Below are 24,007 nucleotides of genomic sequence, written 5' to 3'. Positions count from 1 at the left end.
GAAGGAAATATGCCCTAGAGGCAATAATAAAGTTATTATTTATTTCCTCATATCATGATAAATGTTTATTATTCATGCTAGAATTGTATTAACCGAAAACATGATACATGTGTGAATACATAGACAAATAGAGTGTCACTAGTATGCCTCTACTTGACTAGCTCGTTGATTAAAGATGGTTATGTTTCCTAGCCATAGACAAAGAGTTGTCATTTGATTAACGGGATCACATCATTAGGAGAATGATGTCATTGACTTGACCCATTCCGTTAGCTTAGCACTTGATCGTTTAGTATGTTGCTATTGCTTTCTTCATGACTTATACATGTTCTTATGACTATGAAATTATGCAACTCCCATTTACCGGAGGAACACTTTGTGTGCTACCAAATGTCACAACGTAACTGGGTGATTATAAAGGTGCTCTACAAGTGTCTCCGAAGGTACTTGTTGGGTTGGCGTATTTCGAGATTAGGATTTGTCACTCCGATTGTCGGAGAGGTATCTCTGGGCCCACTCGGTAATGCACATCACTTAAGCCTTGCAAGCATTGCAACTAATGGCTTAGTTGCGGGATGATGTATTACGGAACGAGTAAAGAGACTTGCCAGTAACGAGATTGAACTAGGTATTGAGATACCGATGATCGAATCTCGGGCAAGTAACATACCGATGACAAAGGGAACAACGTATGTTGTTATGCGGTTTGACCGATAAAGATCTTCGTAGAATATGTAGGAGCCAATATGAGCATCCAGGTTCCGCTATTGGTTATTGACCGGAGACGTGTCTTGGTCATGTCTACATAGTTCTCGAACCCGTAGGGTCCGCACGCTTAAAGTTCGATGACAGTTATATTATGAGTTTATGTATTTTGATGTACCGAAGGTAGTTCGGAGTCCCGAATGAGATCGAGGACATGACGAGGAGTCTCGAAATGGTCGAGACGTAAAGATCGATATATTGGACGACTATATTCGGACATCGGAAAGGTTCCGAGTGATTCGGGTATTTTTCGTAGTACCTGAGAGTTACGGGAATTCGCCGGGGAGTATATGGGCCTCATTGGGCTTTAGGGGAAAGAGAGAGGGAAGGTTGCGCCGTCCCCCCAATGCTTAGTCCGAATTGGACTAGGGGGAGGGGCGGCGCCCCCTCCTTCCTTCTCTTCTCTTTTCCCTTTCCTTCTCTCCTACTCCTACTACTTGGAAGGGCTCCTAGTTCTACTAGGAAAGGGGAATCCTACTCCCGGTGGGAGTAGGACTCCCCTAGGGCGCGCCATAGAGAGGGCCGGCCCTCCCCCTCCTCCACTCCTTTATATACGGGGAGGGGGGCACCCCATGGAGACACAACAATTGATCCCTTGTATCTCTTACCCGTGTGCGGTGCCCCCCTCCACCATAATCCACCTCGGTCATATCGTAGCGGTGCTTAGGCGAAGCCTTGCGTCGGCAGAACATCATCATCGTCACCACGCCGTCGTGCTGACGGAACTCTCCCTCAAAGCTCGGCTGGATCGGAGTTCGAGGGACGTCATCGAGTTGAACGTGTGCTTAACTCGGAGGTGTCGTGCGTTCGGTACTTGATCGGTCGGATCGTGAAGACGTACGACTACATCAACCGTGTTGTGCTAACGCTTCCGCTTTCGGTCTACGAGGATACGTGGACACACTCTCCCCTCTTGTTGCTATGCATCACCATGATCTTGCGTGTGCGTAGGAATTTTTTTGAAATTACTACGTTCCCCAACACTCTCCACCGTAGCGAAGGTGCCGTCGGCACTGCCGTTGAAACGGGCGAATGCTCCAGAACCTCTGATGGCCCTACAGCAGTGGTAGATGAGAACCTCGTCCCGCACACATACCTGGGCGACGGCCATCCGCTGGTCCCTGTCAGGAGACGAATAGACAGGCACAAGGTCTAGTCCTGCGACCTTGTGCTTTCTCGTCCTGTAGGTACTGTTTGACCTCGGCGAGGCAGAGCTTCACCGAGTCTGGATCGTTGGTGTACATCACATTCAACTTGGTGCAGCCATAGGACTGAATGGCGAACTCAAAGGGGAACTCTTTGCTGAAGTCCATATCCAGCAGGATCACCCCTCGGATCGCCATTGGAGTCTCTTCAAGTGAACGAGTGGGTAGGCGGCGGCAGCAGTTCATTTTTCAGCTCTTGGGGAACTGGATTCAACAGTAAACTGAGTGTGTACAGGCGACAACAGTTACTACCCCTCCCTCGCCCGCTGCACGCCCGACAGAAGATGTACCCTCGGCGCATTCAAAAGCCTCCATTAAGAAACCTACTCGGGCCACACGTCGGTTCACGAGCGGGTCTGTATTGGTACTGTAATAACACGAGTTAGTTGTCACTTTACTTAAATTTAATTAGCTTTAATAGAAATTTATACTTAAAACAAGCAATGCATTGGCTCGTTCAATCTGTGCCACAGGATCAACATGCACAACAATTAGAATTATTATTCTCAAGACGCACACGATCAGCACATTTGTCGCACTTTCACACCGATAATACTACCAAGTTTGAACCGTTTGTTTTGGTTGTTGTCATCTGCATCATCATTCTGTGTTTCCTAGCTTGCAAGATTCAGAACCAACAAATAAGATCCAAATAATAAGTACAACAAAGATGCCTACACACCTCATTGATTCCCAGCTTGCAAGATTCAGAACCAACAAATAAGATTCAAATATTAAGTACAACAAAGATGCCTACACATCTCATTGATTCCCAGCTTGCATGATTCAGAACCAACCCATTAGAGCCTTTTGATAAAGTGAATATCGGGATTAAATCCATCTGGCTAGCCGTGTCATACAACCCAAGAACTTGGCGAATGCTCTTGACAGTCACAACATCTGTAGTTGAGTATTCCTGTTTGCACAGCATAGATAAGAAGAGCATGATTACTATAATAGTGGCACTCCTTGAACTCAACCTGAAGCTCCACTAGGATGAGGCCTGACTCGAGTTCCATGATTCAATTCATGCGCCTTTTTCCGCAGTTCACCTGAAATGAAGCAAAGATTGCATCATTCAGCTAGCAAGAAGTACTTGCTCTCGTGAGCTGGCAGGTTCTTCTTTAGTAGTTGCAGTAAAACTGAGGAACATTAAGGTTGGATGTCCGGCTCATGTAAGGTGCAACTATAATTTGCTTATCTTTTTGTGTAATTCCACTAAAATAAAGTGCCATTGTGGTGACAGTGACGGCTCATCATGCCAAGGCTAATAAAAAGTTGCACGAGATTACCAGCAGAATTTGACGGAGATTTTGGAAACTCCAATCACCATTTTGTGCAGGTCCACCAAAATTGAGAGATGTTGTCCACGTGACATTTTAGTTGAACTGCACAAGACATTCATTCCAAAAAAAGTGTTTTGTGCAGTTCACCAAAAGGTCACAATTTTTTTGACTGTACACAGTAGGGCAAAAACCCCACTGCAATTTTTTAATATTATAAAAGCAAAGGTCCAACAGTACAAAGGCTTGAGATAAGCCAGAAGAAAAAACTAAAAAAAAACTAACTACAAAAAATACAAAAATTACAGAACAAGGTTGTCAAGCCAAGTACAGAAGGCCCTAGCATAGCTCTTCTTAATTCTAAATCTGAGCAAGTTTAGCTCCTCCGGGAAAATGACTTTCCACCTCTGAATGCTGGGTTGAATTGCTTGAAAGATCAGATTATTTCTTGAGATCCAGATAGCCCAATAAGCTAGGATGATGATTTCCATGAAGAAGGGTACATGAAGTTTCTGTCTGAGATCAGCAAAGGCTTCAAGCACTGAGACATTGGCTTGTCTTGAGGGGCATATCAGATCCCAACACTGGGCTGCAAAAGGGCAGGTCCAAAAGAGATGCTGCAGAGTTTCCTCCTGTGGACAATTATTGACAGCACATTTATAGTTGTCCAGATGAAAAGTTTTCCTGCGAAGAAGATTCCTAGTATTGAGCCAGTCACGAAGTAGTCTTCAAAAGAACACCTTGTGTTTTGGCTGACAGGAGCTACTCCAAATCCAGTTGAATTGTTGGGGCACTATTTTGATTGCCATCATCACATTATATGCCTTAGCAACTGAAAATTGATCATTTCCCCAAATGTAACTCCAGGTGTCAGTGCACAGTCAGTGGAAGGTGGAACAGATCCTCCAGGAATTCAGTATGAATAATGGTGTGCACAGTAGTATTCTTGTTCTTCACAAAGGAGAAGAGGTGGGGGAACATGTCCTGCAAACAAGCTGAGTGCCACAAATCAGACCAAAATAAAGCACTTTTTCCATCCCCTATGTGACATCTGGCAAATGATTTGAAGTTATCAATGAGCTTAAGATTTGCCTTCCACCGAAAAGATCCAATCCAATTACTGCCAGCAACAAATCATTGCTATAGTAGGTTTCCCAATTCAAGTTGACCCATGGAATGTTGTGCCTGTTATAAAGTAATAGAGCTTTATTTTGAACAAAGATATCCATCACCCCCAGACCTCCTTGATCCTTTCGTCTACAAACAGTGCTCCATGCAACCATAGCAGGCCTGTGATCCTCAAGGTCAGGGCCTCTCCAGAGACAATGCCTCAAATACTTGATAGCTTGAGTTTTAATGGTGACAGGCAAATCAAGGCATCCCATGAGATAAATCAACAGAGAGTTTAAAATAGATTTTACTAGTAACAATCTCCCAGCCATTGTCGTGAAAGAAGATAAACCCACAAGCTTCTTCTGCAGTCTTGTGACAAGAGGAAAACATTGCTCCACAGTAGGTTTATGAATACCTAAGAGTGCTCCCAAGTATTGTATGGGAAAGTTTCCCTTTTGCAATGGAAAGTATTTGTAAAAATTTCCACCTTCTCTTCTGTCACATTAATTGGGATGAGGCTTGATTTATTATAGTTCACTTTAAGGCCAGTAGCATCTGCAAATATATTGAGGAGGGCTTTGAGGCAGTGAAGTTGCTTTGCATCAGCTTGAAGGAGAACCAGAGTGTCATTTGCATACTGGACAATAGGAAAATCAGGACATGATTCCACTTGCAAAGGTGAAGTAAGCAAACCCAGGTGCATGGCCTTATTAAGAATTGACTCGAGCATGTCTATAGCAAGCACAAATAAAAGGGGGGGGCAGAGGGTCTCCCTGCCTGACTCCTCTAAGACAATAAAACTTCTTGCCAGGAACACCATTGAGCAAGATAGCAGATGATGTAGAAGTGAACAACATTTTAATCCAGTTGATCCATCTGTCTCCGAAACCTTTGGCCTTTAAGATATCCAAAATTGCCTGGTGCTCAATGGTGTCAAAAGGTCACAATAGCAACAAGGTGAAATGGATATCCCTATCTGCACAAAAAGATAGAAAGTAAACAGTTGTTGGTCAATAAGAATATACGAAACATACACGAAATGAAAAGAAGCATCTTAATTATGTTCATGGCAAGCACGCAAGGACAGTAGAAATTTTAAAACGTCAGCAACATGTTACCGGAAGCATTACGATCAACAATGACATTCGTAAAATATGGGATTACTTTAATGGTGGCATTGCTCGTTTACCACATACAGTAAATCAACATCATCTAAAGAGTTGGTTTAAGGGCATGGGACCGTGGGGATACCAGGACACTCAGCAGCGTAAAGGAGCAACTTACTTATCATACTGGGGAATACAGCAGGAGTACCATTTGTAACACAGCTGGATTGCATCATATCACTGGAGGCATTAGATTAACAATAACACTGGTTAGACATGTCCTTAAGGTAACAGTGTGATCGCTTCATTTTACATGTGCCCTTACATTAACAATAGCAAAAGGTTGGTATAAGGACATGCGACAGTGGACGCATCAGCTACAAGGAGGCATAAAGTGGTGATGCCGAGTTTGTTCATGCTCTGCGAGGGCAGCAAATCTAATCCTGGAGACCTTTTACTATGTGAGGGCAGCAAATCTAACCTTGGAGACCTTTTACTATGTGAGGGCAGCAATTCTAATCCTGGAGACATTTTACTATGTGAGAGCAACAAATCTAATCCTGGACATACTCTGTTGACTTGTCCACCAGCCGCCACTTTCTATCGTTTTTTCAACCAATAATAGATATATTCCTTATCCAGTTTGTACTGCATTTTCCCATTATTTCCCTTTTCAACCAAGAGACTGGTTGGGTATCCGGTCTCTACTACTCTCGCCATATTATTTCCTCTTTGAATCAAGTCCTAGATTCATGCTACAACTTTCCCCACTTTCTTCGTTGTTTGAACCAAGTCCTAGATTCGAATGCATGAAGTAGCTTTACCTCTAAAAATTTAGGTGGCTTTGGAAGAGCTGATGGGAGTAGAAAAAGATGCACATGCAGACACGTGGGGAGCTGGGGCAGTAGAGCAAAGCCGCTTTCGAAGAACTTATACCTAAGGGTAGTCGGGATGTCGGCGGTGGCAGGTCGGATCTGTGCACAAATACAGCAGGGAGGAAGAAGGGTCAGAGGACCTCCCGAGCCGGCGCTGTGTCGGAGAGAACGGCACGGGGAGAGGATCGGGCCCCTCCGGCAGCTGTGGGTTTCCTCCCTCGCCGGCGATGACCACGTGAATGATGCACCTAGTCCTCTACACACACCAGCCGAAGGGATCCGACCGGATCTGTGACCAGCGATGAGCAGAGAGAAAATGTCGCTATCGCTGTCTTCTTTAGATCTGGAGAGGATGAGAGAATGAACAGAGCAACCCTAGTAAAGAAAGCGCTCAGGCCCCTGCGTACATATATAGTGGAGTGATTATCTTTTTCTCTCCACAACTAGCGTTTCAATTTGTGTACATGGCATTAAAGAAAAGAAACTCTCTACTTAAGGTGACTAACTGTACGACTCCTACTTACTACTACTCTATACCCCTATATAGTGTGTGAATAACTTTGAAAGTTGGTCGTTAGATGAAGCCAATCCGACGGTACAAAGATGGCAAATCCAAGCACTACTGGCCGTTGATATCATCAACATTCCACCAAATTCTGCCACGTGTAGAATCTAGAAGACTCCATGGTTGAACTTAAGCATAATGCACAAACGTCAAAACACAAGCACTTCTCCTTTGTTCTAGAGTCTTCCATATCTTAATTGCCCAAACTTTTTTTCAAAATGAATTGTCACTATTTGTTTTTTTACTTTATGCTTTACAATGCACAATTCCATGAATCTTAAAATAGATTTTTTATAAAACTAATTGATTTTGAACTAGATGAACTATAAGAATTAAACGAACATCTACATCATGCATATATGACTCAAAGCTTACATGCTATAGTGTGTTATTTATTCATAATTTGGTTACCAAATCTCATGCGTGAAATGTACGTGTACCTTACTAGTAGTAGTAGTATTGTTTACCTGTGCTCCCCGGCCCTCCATTCATTGAACAACCCCACGGGTGAATAAACAGACAGTACTACTCCCTCCGTCCTAAAATTCTTGTCTTAGATTTGTCTAGATACGGATGTATCTAATACTAAAATGTAACTTGATACATCCGTATTTACAAAAATCTAAGACAAGAATTTTGGGACGGAGGGAGTAGTATTTATATAGAACGAACAAGCGGGAGGGATAGCTTCTACAGTATCGAATCCACTGCTGCATGTCCGTCCACCGCGAGCGGGAGGGATAGCTTGTTGTAGTACTACTCCCTCCTTTCCGGTTTATAGGGCTTAGAGCATCTCCAATAGCTTGTCTATATGGATGTCTATACTCGTTTTCCATGACATGAGCCCAAACCAGGCATCCAACAGCTTGTCTATATGGTCGTCCAAATATACACATCCTCTAAATCGACCTCGACAATGTCCACACCTGGACAATGTAAAGGTGTCGTCTAAACCCAGCTGCAGTCATGATTTCTTCCTTTCCCCAGCGCCGACCCACCTGTCATGGTCCCTATATATAGACGTTCTGATGCAAAACTGGACGTGTATATGAGGGAATATTTTTAGACCATTGTCTATATGAATATATAGACATCCAAATATACACATGCTATTGGAGATGCTCTTATCTCAAAATATGACGTGCGTTCCATTCGGAGAGCGGCGTGCCAGACCGACCGACCGATCGCCTGGGGTGCAACGCGAACGCGACGGGCGTGCTGAATACTGTACTCCGTAAATGTGTACCGCCATTTTCTTGAGGCTTTGCTCCATGGCGCAATCCATGGATACAAAATTAGTATGCAATACTATTTAAAAGTTGAGGGCGGGGCTTTTCCCGCGCGGTAGGCGGGGCAGTTCCGCCTAGTCGGTTCGACAGAGACGCGAGAAGATGAGGGAGTAGGCTGCTGCAAACGTAGGGTTGTGTGATTTGACAGCGAGTTACTGCTGGACAGGTGGGGCCCGGTGATTTGACTTGCCATTATCATTTTAACTGCGGCGCTACGAGCGGCGTGAGTCTCCTGATTCCTCACCACCTCCATACATGTGCCTCTCCCGATGCTCCACCATGTGGAGGCTGGCTCTTGCATGGGAGCCCACTCCTCCACTTTTTCCTTGCCTCTTTCCCCCAAATATGCAAAAATGCCATGTAAAGCGGGCTTATAGCCCACTATTGTACTTGATCCTACAGGTGCTAAGCCTGCCACATAGGCATAAAGTCTGATGTGGCAAGTTAATTAAGAAGAGAGAGACTAGTTTGGTGACCCCAGCAAGAAACGGTGCTAAGCGCGTGTACCTAGATGAAGCAAACTTAGCAACAAAAAACTAAGCACCTATGCATTGGGGACTTGAGTTGCTAAGCCATTTAATGCCCATAGCACCTCATCTAAGCACCATTTCATTGGAAGAGGTCACTCCTTGGCAAATGCAATAAATACTACGAAGAAAGAGATAGAGAGAAGTAAACAAAAAAAATACTCTTATAGCCAACCTTATAGCTAACCTTGTTGTAGTATGAGTGACTAAGTGATGACTATGTATGACAAGCCAACATTAGATACCCTAACGCACCGTGTTAAATCTCCAAGGGCGTGACCGCGCGAGCGAGGCAACGGTCGTGGTAGGCGCAACCATGATACGGGCTGCTGGCAGCCCTTGGATCTGAGATCGAAGGGTCGCATGCTAAGTTGCTGAAGATTTGCAGAATAACCCTCCAGGATAGGATATTCACCCATAGGTCTAGAATCATGCCATGCAACCGTTCGATCTCAGATCCAAGGGCTCTCGAAAGCTTTGTATCACCTGTAATTTTCCCGACGCTTGACATGACATCGAAAGCCATTTAATTGGGCATCGAGTAGACATGACATCTAATTGGGCCCCCATAGTACTATGCATGAATCCATTTAACCACCAGGCAAGCCACTACCCTGTCATTCGCACGCGCCCCCCCACTCGGCATTTTGACAATCGATAAACCGCTCCTAGTCGTCCCATCCTTTCACATTACGGCAGTTCCACTAATCCTAACCCTCCTCCCGAATCCATGGCGTCCCAAATCTTCATGGTCGGCGGTGAGTACAAGGTTAGAACCATCACCTGCGATGAGTTCAACGTCATCTACACCCGTTCTTCTGCGACGGTGAAAGGATGCCTTGATCGCTTCAGACGCATGTTCGAAAACTCAAATGATGAGTGGGTCGCTGGGCTAGATGTTGAGTATACCACAGTCCTGGGAAAAGAGAAGAATCTAAAGGAGAAAGAGAGGAAGAAGCCCGCCATGATCCAGGTTTGCGTGCATGACTTATGCTTGGTCTACCACATTTGCCATGCTGACGTTGAGTGCGAGGAATTTAAGAAGTTCCTCAAGGGCGGTCGAGTCAAATTCGTTACAATAGACTTTACGAACGACATAAGAGTCCTGGAACGGGTAGGCCTCGTTGTAGGCAAACCCTTCGACCTCCAGAATAATGGGCATTTTTGAGATATCTAATTGCATTTTTGAGCAGGCATCTCACGTATCGATGGCATTTTTGAGTAGTTGTAACTTCTAATGGCAAAACTTAGTAGTGATACACAACTAGTTGGATAGCTTGTTGTAGTATTAGTATAAGCAAAAGCCTGTCCTTGTTTGCGAGCCACCGCGCGCATGGGCGAGGGAGAAGGCGTGCAGTAGTAAAATCAAGCTTCTCCATGTTCTACGAGTTAACGTGACACATCATAGCACTGGCCCCACATGGTTGCCTCTAAACTTGGCTGAAAGACTCGTAGTGTACAATACTCCATTTGCTGCAACCTCTAACATTTACCCCACCACAAATTAAAATATATATTCCTGTCTTGACCAGATGAGCGTGCAAACTACAATCACCAGGATGACAGGTAGGGCCAGAAGACTATTTTAATAAAAAAAGCATGGAGCTGACCCCAACGATTTTAAGCTTACAGGCACGGTACACGCTATCCTAGACTACAATACACATGAAACTGCCACACGAGCGTCCGGGCTGCGCTTGGCTCTTTTCCTCTTCGGGAAGTCGAACAATGATGGAGTACTACTGCAGTGGAGGAGTACTACAGTATGCTTCTGGCCATCTGACACAGATTAAACTGCTGCATGTCCACCGCGTGCGGGAGGGAGAGCGTGTAGTGAACGAAAGCTTCTCCTAGTCCTGCCAGCCACCAAGCTCATGGGCGAGGGAGGGACACAGCTTCATTGACTTACTGCTCCTGCCTATGCATGCATGACAGGTTGGCCCAACAGGCGGGTGGCCCACCTGTCATGCAGCCAAAGGCAGGTGTAGCCACCGGAGCTCATTCCGCGAGGGAGAGGGCGTTGTAGTAATCAAACTTCTCGGTCTTGTATGAGTTGACGCGACATATCAAAGCACTGCACTCGATATATTTCAATAATTTGCGTTTACCGATGCATGCCGTGACTCTCCTTTTGATACTTGCATGTGTTGATTTAATGCACCTTGAAGTAGTATGAATATGTGACGATAAAGCTTTGTAATGCCCCGGCCCTAATAAAGCGAGAGATGGTTGTGCACGAGGAGGGCGAGATCATGCAGACGGAACAAGACCCGATGATGGAGCTCTCTGTGGTCTCGATGGACCTCAGATTGCTCCACTGCCCCTTGTGCCTCCGCCCCTTGAAGCCTCGAGTGTATGAGGTTCGAATACACCTCGTCCGTTCGGCTGATCGAGCAAGGTGTAGGTTTCTTGATTGATGTGTTGTTCGATTGATTTGTGCAGTGCAAGGGAGGGCACCTGGCCTGCGCGGACTGCCGCGTCGAGCACCCCGGGAACCAGCGGCAGTGCCAGAAGTGCGAGCGCGGCGGTGGCTTCGACGTGCGGAACACGTCGGTGGACGCCGTCCTCTCCTCGGTGAGGGTGGAGTGCCCACATGAAGGCAGTGGGCTCTACGCCACTTACCACAAGATCGCCGATCACCAGAGCATGTGTCCGCTCGTGCCCTGCAAATGCCCCGTGCCCGTCTGCGGCTACGAAGGCCCGCCGCCGTGGCTCTCCCACCACATCAGCACCGTGCATCCCATGCCCGTGCACAGGATCCAGTACGGCAAGGCGCTCCATCTGCAAGTGCCACTGTCGGAGCCACGGCTCTTGCTGTTCGCGGAGGAGGACGGCCGCGCATTTTTCTTGGTCGGCGGCGTGCTCGACATCGGCACGCCTATCGCCGTGTCGGTCGTCTGCATCAGAGCGGGGGCGTCCCCACTGCCGCACTACGTGGCCAAGCTGTGGGCGAACGGCCTACCGGGGGAGCCCAAAGGCAGGACCGACGCCGTCAAGGTGGAAATGGAGGTGACAAGCAGCAGGGATCCTGGCGACTTCGCAGTGCAGGAGCTGACCTTCTTCGCAGTTCCGCCCAAGCTGCTGGCCGGGGCTAAGCTGGTGTCCCTCCACATTCAGATTGACAAGCTCACATCCTAAATGATTCTACAGTGCCTTCTGTTTATCTTAGTAATATGCTAATATAGGGGTTAGCTCGGTCTACTTTAGCTTAAGAGATGGTGGGTTTTGGTGGCGATGCAGCAATTACTTCGACATCAGATCAGCAGTTAAAGTAATTTCCAATAGTCGAATGGATATTTTGTGTATGTTGGATATAAAGATCCTTTGGGTAAGAAGTAACAACTTATATGATTGTTTGTTCATGAAGTGTTGCATACTTGTGCCAGTTGACGCGACACATCAAAGTAGTACTACTAGTAGTACTCCCTCCGATCCTAATTTCTCTGTGCATAATAAGTCGAGGCGCAGATACCAAGGAGGGCCTAGTTGTGTCTATACTTGGACAACCCACCCGACTGCGCACCAGGCAGACGAAGCTCGTGTCGTGTTGGTGCCGTGTGAGGCCTGCACATTAACCAAAACCTCGCGCCTCCAGCTTAGCCTCCGCATTTTAAACTTCTCAATCTCAAGGCCAAGGTGCAACGTGAAACCTATGATAGAGCCAATCGGATGGTTGAGAACACTACAATTTGTAGCTACAGATGCATGTCTGAGAGAGGACGAGTGCGTGTGTGCACCTCTTCTCTTCCTGTATAACGTACTCCTAATTACCCGCCGCAAATTACTCAGCGCATAAATGGATGTATCTAGAACTAAAATACATCTAGATACATCCATACCTGCGACAAGTAATTCGGGACAGAGGGCTAAACTCAGAGTACAAGTGTATGTGGGTGGCATCGACCTAGGGAGCTAGAGATGGTGCGTGCGAGAAGTCCGGAGAGATAGGTGTGTGCATGGGAAAGAGGGAGGGATATTTGTCGACGTAATCATGTGAAAAAAGACTAGTCTATAGCTCGCCACGAGGCTATTCTTGTCGAACACCCCAATAACCGTAAGATATGTATCTGACGGTGCCAGTTATTGCACGTACACAGCAGTAGAAAAAGAAGTACCATGGCATATGCTACACCAGGGCCGAGAACACGTGCCCATGTTACGCCATCCGGGAATAGTGTAGCACTTCGAAACTAGAACAGTCAATAAATTTTGAGCTTGCGTCTCATCACATTCCTAATTACTACCCACGCTATATTTAATTGCAAACCTGTTCACACTGATCACAACCTAAACGGTTTCCCACTTACGAGCGTATTAGTAGTACTCGGTTATAAATACTACTATGCCAAGATGACTGCACATTCCTCCTCAACTCCTCATCCACAAAAAACAATCAAGTCATTCAGCATCGTTCCCTTGCGTCTGCCATGGCTAGCGTGAGTTCTGGGTCGAGAGGTCTCCACCAGCGCGAGGTGAGCATGGAAGAGGAAGCACGAGAGATGTCCTGCCTCGCCGTGAAAGCAGCCGACATATCCAGCCACGCAGCAGTAGCAACACAGAGGTCCCTCCGCGCCGCCGAAGTAGCACGGAGGTCCTGCCGCACCGTCGAAGTAGCAGACTGGTAAGGCCACACCACGGAAGCAACAGAGATGTCCTGCCGCGCCGCCGAAGCAGCATGGAGGTCCCGCCGCGCTGCGGCAACCTAGGAAAATTTCTCGCGGGCAGGCCAAGACTCTTACAGGCGCATGCATGCGATCGTCCATAGCCAGAGGGATCTTATCTCCGGCTGGGCGAGGTTGCAGGACGAGGCTACCGGCGTCATCTGGCAACAAGGGGAGGGACATACGAAGCTCTGGGCCGAGAGGGACCTGCTGAGGGCGAAGATCGCCGGAAGGGCGAAGCAGGCGGTGGAGACCGCTGCCTTGATGCATAGTGTTGGATGTGGGGTTCAGGCAAACCCTTAAGGTTCGACCACTAGGGTGCGCGCGAAGTCTTTCCCTCCTACCGATCTACGCCCCTAGCTCGCTAAGATCTCACGGATGAACTCGAGGAACTCGCAACACAAAGAGACACGAGATTTATACTGGTTCGGGCCACCGTTGTGGTGTAATACCCTACTCCAGTCTGGTGGTGGTGGATTGCCTCTTGGGCTGATGATGAACAGTACAGAGGGAAGAACAGCCTCCTGAGGTTGAGGTGTTCTTGTGCTTGGTGACTTAGCGGGTGAGAGCTGGGTGAACTGCTCGATGCGCTATCAGATGCCCCCTACTATGGTGGCTAGCTCTACTTATATAGGCCCTGGTCCTCTTCCCAAATGTTGAGCGGGAAGGGAGCCAACAACGGCGGGCAAATTTGAAGGGGGACAGCTAGTACAAGCTATCCTGACAAAAGCGGTCTTCGCCTGCAAAAGGCTCTGGTGGTGACGCCGTCTTGGGCTCCACGATGACCTCCGTCTTGCCGTCCTCCTGGTCTTGGTCTCGTTGCATCGATATAGCAACCTTTGCGTGATGCCTCGGTACTCCTCGCCTGCGCTGGCCTCCTTAGCACCAAAGAGGAAACAAGGATGCTGCGCGCGCTGGCGCCCGCCTGGCGCCGATCGTCATGGCTCACGTCACGAGAGCCTCATGAGGTTTGCCCCGCCTTGATATCTCCGCTCCCCGTGATCCTGCTTGACTAGGCCACTCGTGAGGAGGTCTTGCGTCATCCGCCTCACGAGGCTTGGCCCCTCGCGAGGGTCTTGGATGCCTTGCTGATGAAGATGGGCCGTACGGCCTTCTGGCTTAGCCACGCCATGGGCCGCAGGCAGGCATGTCTGGGGACCCCCGTTCCCATCTCTTCCTCGCTTGCTTGCTTCTTCCTCCTTGCTCCACTACTAACAACAATGGCGCCTATCAGAAGGTTTTCAGCCGAAGAGAAGGGAAAGCCTCCCCTGGATGATCCGGGGCCACTTCCGCCGAAGAAGAGGTCGGTCCACCGCCGTGATGAAACGGCGATGCAGGTGGTGACGACGCCTTGGTGCGAGCGGCCTCCTCCGGGGTACCCGCTACCCTTGTACGCCCGAGCCGAGGGCTCGGGAGGACGGAGCGACGAGCAGCGCCGCCCACGCCGCGCCCGGGGTCGCCGTGCCACGCCGACGCGTGCCGTCACCCCCGGAATCCACGCCGCAGACTCCTCTCGCGAGTTCGTGCTGTGGGCGCCGATGCCTCCGAGCTCTAGATCCGCTTCCCGCGGTTCTTCTCCAACGTGATGCCGCCAAGGGGCCCACTCGAGCTCTGGTTGCAGCACGCCGACTGCAGCGCCCCGGTGACCGGAGCAGAGATGGAAGCGGTCCCCGCCGGCAAGATCTTCATGACTCGTGGCTGGGGCGAGATCACGTGGGTCTGCCATGCGAGGGGTGCCCTCGCGATCCACTTTGAGTTCGACGGCGTCCCCGCGCTCTTCTTCAAGGTCTTCGACGCGGAGGGCCACTGCCTGGAATGCTGCTCCGGGGAGGAGCGCCAAGCTGACGTGCGCCGCGCTCGCGGCCACTCCAGCAGCAGCAGCCCTTGGGAGTCCAGCAGCTCTCCCGAGCTCTATGAGACTCCGGAGACGAGCGATGATAGCTACGTGCCCCCGAGCTCTCGCTGTGCTCGGGGCAGAGCTGCGGAGTCCGGCCGTCGCTGATCTGAGTGGGTCTGGCGCCGGCCCCCCATGGCCCACTGTTGATGATGGCGTCTGCCACAGGAGGGTGTAGATAGGATTCCCCTTAGTTTTAGATTTTGTTCCCTGCGAAGAATCATGAATTACCCCGTGGGGGCGTGTAAGGGTCTATAATGTCTTTTGTGCTTATCTTCCCTGTTATGAAAATTTGGCGAACGCATGTCCCGTTAAGGCTCGGCCCCCCTTTCTTTCCTCGTGATGGCTTGTTGCTCTACGCTGACAGGTCCCGGTCCCCAGGCAGGCTACAGCCGTCGCTGGTATGCCAGGTCGCGTGTCGTGGTCAAGGCCAGGAGGTGTGCGGCCCGAGGTCCAGTAAGAGTCCCTGAGGCGCGATGCTCACGAGGTCCCCCTTAGCGCTCAAGCAGCCATGGTAAGGCGAGAAAGGGAGTCGACGTGGCCGCAGCAGGGTTGCGGCAAGGCGCGGGTGACCATTAGGCCCCAACAAGCTGATCCGAGAGCGGGACTTATCTTTTTGACTTTGCGGCGATTCCTGATGGTGCGCTAGGCCAGCGCGCCAACTTGTGTGGCATAGCCAGGCCGGCCCATACGAGTTTCCGTCCTCCCATGCTCTCCTTAATGCTCAACGTCCTTAGGTCCCGGCCCTCGAGCGAGCTCAGCCGCCGCTGGTATTCCCAGTCGAGATGCCATGGTCAAGGCCTAGGGGTGAGGGCTGGAGAGCCAGTAAGAGCTCCTGAGTCACCATGCTCAGGAGCCCCCCTTTTAACGCGCAAGCGAATTGCACGAGAGAAAAGGAGACTCGCGGCGCCGCCTGCTATCCTCCCCGTGGGGTCCCTGTGAACAGGCACAAGAAGAAACACGGTTTGCCGTTATAGCTGCCAGCCTGCCGCTGGTTGGCCTGGATGAAGTGAAGGCACTGAGGGCCTGGTGAGGTGACGTGCGCGGGGCGTGCCGCGAGCTAGAGCTCGACCGCTCAGATTTGTCGACATGGCAGGGATGGACCCGTGCACCAGCGCCGTGCCAATTAGAAGGCCCCGTGGGAGGCGGTGATTGAGCAGGCGATAGCCGTAGGCAGGTTAATCATGGAAAGCAATTCAGCTTGGGTAAATGCAAGAAGATACATGCCACTGGGTCCGGCCCAAGTGGCTTGGGGACGATGCAGCCTGAGGGGCCCCCCAGCAAGGTAAGCTAAAGACATAAACAAAGGGATACATGCCACAGGGACGGACCCATGTGGCCTGGGAATGATGCAGCCCGAGGGGCGCTCCCAGCTAAACGAGCTTGGAAGATGTCACCTGGTTCTGTAGAAGAAATATAGTTGGTGCAGCTAAAGGCGTACGTCGAAGAAATGACTCCTCATGAGCCACCCGAGCCCTGAGCCTCGGGAGGCTCTGGGGGCTCGGGAGGTTCCCTGAAGACCATCTCCATCTCCTCCAGGACGGCGTGGTACCTGGCCTCCTGAGCTGCCAGGACACGCCGCATGTTGCGGTGATAGGCTGACGCCACGCTCGGCAAGCCGAAGGGCATGCAAACGTAGCTGTGTGGCAGGCCCTCGCAGCGGCCCACATGCGATGGCCAGAAGCGCTCCTGAGATGCGGCCCTGTTGAGCCCGGGGACGTCGATGCAAACTCGCAGCCCATCATCCTCGCCTGCATGGGGAGCTGCACCTCGTGAGCGGCTGTCGCCGCGCATGGCTCTTGCGTCTTGCAGTTCCTGAGTGGTCTTGGTGATCAACTCCTGAGTGGTGGGCACTCCTTGCCCTGTTCTCTCCTGAAGAACACGTGCTGCGCAGCATCCCTCCAAGCGGTGCCCAACCGCCTCCCTCGTGAGGTTGGCAAGGTCTGAGGCCCTCTAGAAGAGAGCCCCCGAGCCCTGTCCGAGAAGGGCGCCGTGCGCTCCTTCCTATGCGATGGAGGGAGACGCCCCTGGGACGGACGCTGATCCTGATGAGGCTCCTGCCGCAACGCCATCCTCCTGAGGTCCTGCGCGGCGGAGCTGCTTCTTCTTGGGGATGACCTCCCGAGGGCCTTCACTTCTGCTATCGGGGTCGTCGATTGCTGCAGCTTGGAAGGCGCGCTCAAGGGAGCACACCGCATCTCTCTCTTCACACGGGACCATAATGATTCCTCCGCTTCCCGGCATCTTGAGGACGTTGTAGCCGTGGTGGGTGACTGCCATGAACTTGGCCAGGGCCGGATACCCGAGGATGGCGTTGTACGGCAGGCGGATGTGCGCGACGTCGAAGTCGATGAGCTCGGTGCGGTAGTTCTTGCGCTCTCCGAAGGTGACAGGCAGGCGGACCTGCCCAATCGGTGTGGTGGAACCGTCGGTCACTCCTGAGAAAGGTTTGGTAGGCTGGAGCTGCTCGTATGGCACTTGGAGCTTGTCGAACGTGTCAACGGACAGGACGTTGAGCCCTGCGCCACCGTCGATGAGGGTCTTGGTAACCTGCACATTGCTGATGAGTGGGGAGCACAACATCAGGAGGGCGCCGGCGGTGGCCGCGCACTTGAGCTGATCTGTCGAGTTGAAAGTGATGGCGCATTGGGACCACTTGAGCGGGCGCGTGGCCTCGAGCTTGGGGAGCACCGCGTTCACCTCGCGAGAAAACTGCTTGAATATGCGCTGAGAGGCTGGGGCCTGGGCACCGCCCAAAATACAGGCGATTGCGCGCGGCTCCTGGAAGCCCCCAGCCCCCTCTTCCTGATGGTGGTCGTCGTTCCTTCTTGGCGGCGGCAATGGTGGAAGACCGGCGTTGCCTTGGGGGCGATCCTCACGAGGCTGATCCCTCCAGGCGCCCTCACGAGGATGATCCTGCCAGCGGTCCTCACGAGGCCTGTCGTGCCACTCCTGGCGCGGGCCACGGTCGTCCCAGCGTCCGCCTCCACGTCCCCCTCCACGGCCGTAGCCCCGGTCGCCATGCTCAGGGCGTCGACCGAAGCGTCCTTCTCGTATGGCTCTGAGCTCTTGACAGTCGCTGGTGTTGTGGGTGTTCAGGTTGTGGAAGGCGCAGAACGGCCTGCTGTTCTTGGATGACTCGGGCTGATCTCTGCCCCGCTTGGTGTCGGGCCCCGCTACTAGCACCGCTGCCTCCTTGCGCTTCACGTCCTTGGCCTTGGCTTTCTTCTCCTCTGCACCCGTGGCTGGCAGCTCAAGGAGACAGAGGCGCCCCTCCTCAGCTCTTGCGCACTTGGTCGCCCGGTTGAACAGCTCCTGAGATGTGCAAAGTTCCTCGTGGATAGCGAGCTCTTCCTTCATCTTGACGTCGCGGACGCCGTCAGAGAACGCGGAGAGGATGGCCTCGTCCGTGACCTTGGGGATCTTGAGGCGGGTGTTGTTGAAGCGCTGATTGTACTTTTGGAGGGTCTCTCCTGGTTGTTGCTTGATGCGGCGCAGGTCACCCGCGGCCGGCAGGCGGTCGCGAGTGCCCTGGAAGTTGGCGACGAAGCGGTCGCGCATCTCATCCCATGAGGCGATCGAGCCGTGCTGCAGGTTCAGGAGCCACGAGCGGGCTCCATCCTTGAGAGCCATGGGAAACCAGTTCGCCATGACTTTCTCATCGCCGTTGGCCGCTTCGATGCTTAGCTCATAGAGCTGCAAAAACTCCGCGGGGTCGGCGGTGCCATCGTAGCGAGGAGGCAGGTCCGACTTGAACCTGCCTGGCCAGGCGACGCTACGCAGCTCGGGGGTGAAGGCGTGGCAGCTGGCCGTGGATGCTGGGGCCCGCTTCGGAGGTGGAGCTTGGTCTTGATGAGGTCCGCGCGGCGCCGCTGCGGGCGGCGCGCGGTCTTGATGAGGCTGCGCGGGGAGTGCAGGTGCAGCTTCTCGCGGCCGAGGGATTTCTTGGCAGCTTCTCTCTTCGCGTGCGGGCACCGGGCATGGCGGATCATGCCGCGGGGGTGCGCACCTTGGTGCCAAGGCACCGTCTTGGGGCGGAGGTGGTGGAGGCACGCCATGAGCCTCATCGCCCGTGGCTGGTTGAGGGGGAAGTAGAGAGAGGGACAGCGCCGGGGAGCCCCCTGCAGCGCAGACGAGCTCGGCGACGCGGTCGAGCCACTCCTCATCGAGGTCGTCGACGGGGCGGTAGCGCAGGAGTTCGTTCGCGGCGAGGAGCGCGGCCCGCGCCTCCATGGAAGCGCGGCGAGCGTGAGACGAAGAACCGGCCGGGGTCAGCGATGGAGTGGCAGTGCGGCCGTCCTGCCGCACCGTAGGATGCAGCGAGGATGCCTGCTGCTCGTTCCCCGCCGGTCCGGTGGCAGCGTTGGCGGCGGGGGATGGAGAACGACGAGGTGGCCCGCCGACGGGAGCCGTCTGAGCAACGCGGGTGGTGAGGGCAGCCCGGCGCTCAGCTCGAGCTCGGTGAGCGTCCTCCATGGAGACGACGGAGCGACGGAGCGACGAACTGATGGAAGGGAAGCTACAGCGCACCCCTACCTAGCACGCCAAATGTCGGATGTGGGGTTCCGGCACACCCTTAAGGTTCGAACACTGGGGTGCGCGCGAAGTCTTTCCCTCCTACCGATCTACGCCCCTAGCTCGCTAAGATCTCACGGATGAACTCGAGGAACTCGCAACACAAAGAGACACGAGATTTATACTGGTTCGGGCCACCGTTGTGTTGTAATACCCTACTCCAGTGTGGTGGTGGTGGATTGCCTCTTGGGCTGATGATGAACAGTACAGAGGGAAGAACAGCCTCCTGAGGTTGAGGTGTTCTTGTGCTTGGTGACTTAGCGGGTGAGAGCTGGGTGAACTGCTCGATGCGCTATCAGATGCCCCCTACTATGGTGGCTAGCTCTACTTATATAGGCCCTGGTCCTCTTCCCAAATGTTGAGCGGGAAGGGAGCCAACAACGGCGGGCAAATTTGAAGGGGGACAGCTAGTACAAGCTATCCTGACAAAAGCGGTCTTCGCCTGCAAAAGGCTCTGGTGGTGACGCCGTCTTGGGCTCCACGATGACCTCCGTCTTTCTGTCCTCCTGGTCTTGGTCTCATTGCACCGATATAGCAACCTTTGCCTGATGCCTCGATACTCCTCGCCTACGCTGGCCTCCTTAGCACCAAAGTGGAAACAAGGACGCTGTGCGCGCTGGCGCCCGCCTGGCGCCGATCGTCATGGCTCACGTCACGAGAGCCTCGTGAGGTTTGCCCCGCCTTGATATCTCCGCTCCTCGTGATCCTGCTTGACTAGGCCACTCGTGAGGAGGTCTTGCGTCATCCGCCTTGCGAGGCTTGGCCCCTCGCGAGGGTCTTGGATGCCTTGCTGATGAAGATGGGCCGTACGGCCTTCTGGCTTAGCCACGCCGTGGGCCGCAGGCAGGCAAGTCTGGGGACCCCCGTTCCCAGGACGCCGACACATAGGACGGGAGTCATCGTCAAGAAACTTATGGACTAGAATGCCATACTCCGCATCGAGCGCAACAGGCTGGTGGAGGAATCCCTGGATGCTGCCAAGCAGCTTATTAAGGACATGAAACTGATGAAAGAGATCATCGCCACTCGCCCTGAGAACTAGTCTCGGTGACCTGCAGCGCATAAAGAAAGTAGAGATCAACAAGCCAGATCGTTGTATGCGTCTTCCTTCTTGTTTTGCCCTTGTGTATTTAGGGCGTAGCCGCTTGTGGCTTTTTTAATTATCTTCCTAAATATGTAAGACAATTATTATCCACTCTCGTCATCCTTATATATATTCATCAGTCTTGCTATAAGTCGCAGTAGATGCTATATAGGTCCGTCGGATCTTACATCAAGATCCGTGCAAAATTTTCTTTTCAGATTTTCTTTTTTCTCTCTTAAATCTCAGTCGAGTGAGGCATAGACACGCCATTAAGCAGAGGCTCGGGCGCCATTAATGGAGACCTTGGGAGAGAGGTGGACGGCAGATGGAGGTCAAAGGTCTCTCCTCCCGAAAAGCACGCGTAGGGGTCTGATCGCACGCCTCCCGTACTCAAATAGCTACCCTGCACGGCGCCTCCTAGCTAATAAAATAAGGGAATGCGTGGCGGCACGTAGATGGTAAATAGAACGCCCATGGTTTCAATAGTACTTGTGTTTCTGATTGTAGCGTGACAGCACTTGTTCCAAAATGACTTTGTTGATTGTTAATGTGTGCGCCTTTGCAAATCGGACAGCAAAATTACCACAGCATGTTGGTGCCATGTCATGACACCAAGCCAAGTTTCATGATTTTCATGCGTGTTTTGGATTTACAGGAATTAAAAAACCAAGTTTCTCAATGTTTCCAGCCGAGCCACGACGCCCGGATGTTTGAATTTCATTCCCATTTCTTGCATGGGACCTAGAAATTTACCCAAGGACACACATGTGATTTTTTGACCAGCTTTGGTGCATTGGAGCATGTGCTTGTATATTTCAAATTAGAATTATGCACACAAAGGTGACACGTTCCCTCTCAGAACCACGAACCTTCTTGAGAGAAGCTCCGGTTTGCAAGAATCTTATACCAAAACTTGTTCCTATTCGGCCAATTTTTTACCACAACATGGTAGTACCATGACATGACACTATGCCAAGTTTCATGATTTCCAGGCGTGTTTTGGATTTACAAGAATTTTAAAACCAAGTTTCTCAATGTTCTCGGCCAAGCCACGATGCCCAGATGTTTGAATTTCATTCCCATTTCTTGCATGGGACCTAGAAATTCATCGGAGGACACACATCTGATTTTTCAACCAACTTTGGTGCACGGGAGCATGTGCTTGTAGTTCAAATTTGAATTATGCACATTAAATGACCAGAAAATCAATTAATGTATAAAGAAGGCCAAACGAACACGGTATAATTCCAAAATTTAACAGGGCACTCATGTAGTTCTATGTTGCCTCTGTAAAGAAACTCAAGGGGGGCAGTGTATATTGTTTCGCACTCAAAGGTGACACGTTCCCTCTCAGAACCACGAGCCTTCTTGAGAGAAGCTCCGGTTTGCAAGAAGCTTATACCAAAATTTGCTCCTATTCGGTCATTTTTTTACCACGGCATGGTAGTACCATGACATGACACCATGCCAAGTTTCATGATTTTCGGGCGTGTTTTGGATTTACAAGAATTTTAAAACCAAGTTTCTCAATGTTCTCGGCCGAGCCACGATGCCCAGGTGTTTGAATTTCATTCCCATTTCTTGCATGGGATCTAGAAATTCACCCGAGGACACACATGTGATTTTCCAACCAACTTTGGTGCACGGGAGCATGTGCTTGTAGTTCAAATTCGAAATATGCACATTAAATGACCAGAAAATCAATTAATGTATAAAAAAGGCCAAACGAACCCGGTATAATTCCAAAATTTAACAGTGCACTCATGTAGTTCTATGTTACCTCTGTAAAGAAACTCAAGGGGGGCAACTGCTACCTCTTGAGCATGCGTTGGTTTTCCCTTGAAGAGGAATGGGTGATGCAGCAAAGTAACGTAAGTATTTCCCTCAGTTTTTGAGAACCAAGGTATCAATCCAGTAGGAGGTTACACGCAAGTCGCCTAGTACCTGCACAAACAAATAAGTACCTTGCACCGAACGCGACAAAGGGGTGTCAATCCCTTCACGGCCACTTGCAAAAGTGAAATCTGATAGAGATAATAAGATAAATATTTTTGGTATTTTTATGGTATAGATTGGAATGTAAAGATTGCAAAATAAACGGCGACATAAATAGATAATTGACGAGAGATTGGTATAATGGAAAATAGACCCGGGGGCCATAGGTCTCACTAGTTGGTTCTCTCAAGATAGTAAATTCTATGGTGGGTGAACAAATTACTGTCGAGCAATTGATAGAATAGTGCATAGTTATGAGAATATCTAGGCATGATCATGTATATAGGTATCACATCCACGACAAGTAGACTGAAACTATTCTGCATCTACTACTATTACTCCACACATCGACCGCTATCCAGCATGCATCTAGAGTATTAAGTTCATAAGAACAGAGTAACGCATTAAGCAAGATGACATGATGTAGAGGTATAAACTCAAGCAATATGATGTAAACCCCATCTTTTTATCCTCGATGGCAACAATACAATACGTGCCTTGCTGCCCCTGCTATCACTTGGTAAGGACACCGCAATATTGAACCCAAAGCTAAGCACTTCTCCCATTGCAACAAAGATCAATCTAGTAGGCCAAACCAAACTGATGATTCAAAGAGACTTGGAAAGATATCAAATCATACATAAAAGAATTCAGAGAAGAATCAAATATTGTTCATAGATAATCTTGATCATAAACCCACAATTCACCGGATCTCGACAAACACACCGCAAAAAGTATTACATCGAATAGATCTCCAAGAGAATCGAGGAGAGCTTTGTATTGAGATCCAAAGAGAGAGAAGAACAATCTAGCTAATAACTATGGACCCGAAGGTCTGTGGTAAACTACTCACACATCATCGGAGAGTCTATGGTGTTGATGAAGAAGCCCTCCGTGACCGATTCCCCCTCCGGCGGAGCTCCGAAAAAGGCCCCAAGATGGGATCTCACGGGTACAGAAGGTTGCAACGGTGGAAATAGGGTTTCATGGTGCTCCTGGATGTTTTCGGGGTATAAGAGTATATATAGACGAAGGAAGTAGATCGGTGGAGCCACGAGGGGCCCAAGAGG

This window comes from Aegilops tauschii, chromosome 7 (assembly GCF_002575655.3).
Source record: "Aegilops tauschii subsp. strangulata cultivar AL8/78 chromosome 7, Aet v6.0, whole genome shotgun sequence".
NCBI lineage: Eukaryota > Viridiplantae > Streptophyta > Magnoliopsida > Poales > Poaceae > Aegilops > Aegilops tauschii.
The sequence above is the reverse complement of the archived record's forward strand: the minus strand, read 5'-3'. Positions refer to the sequence as shown.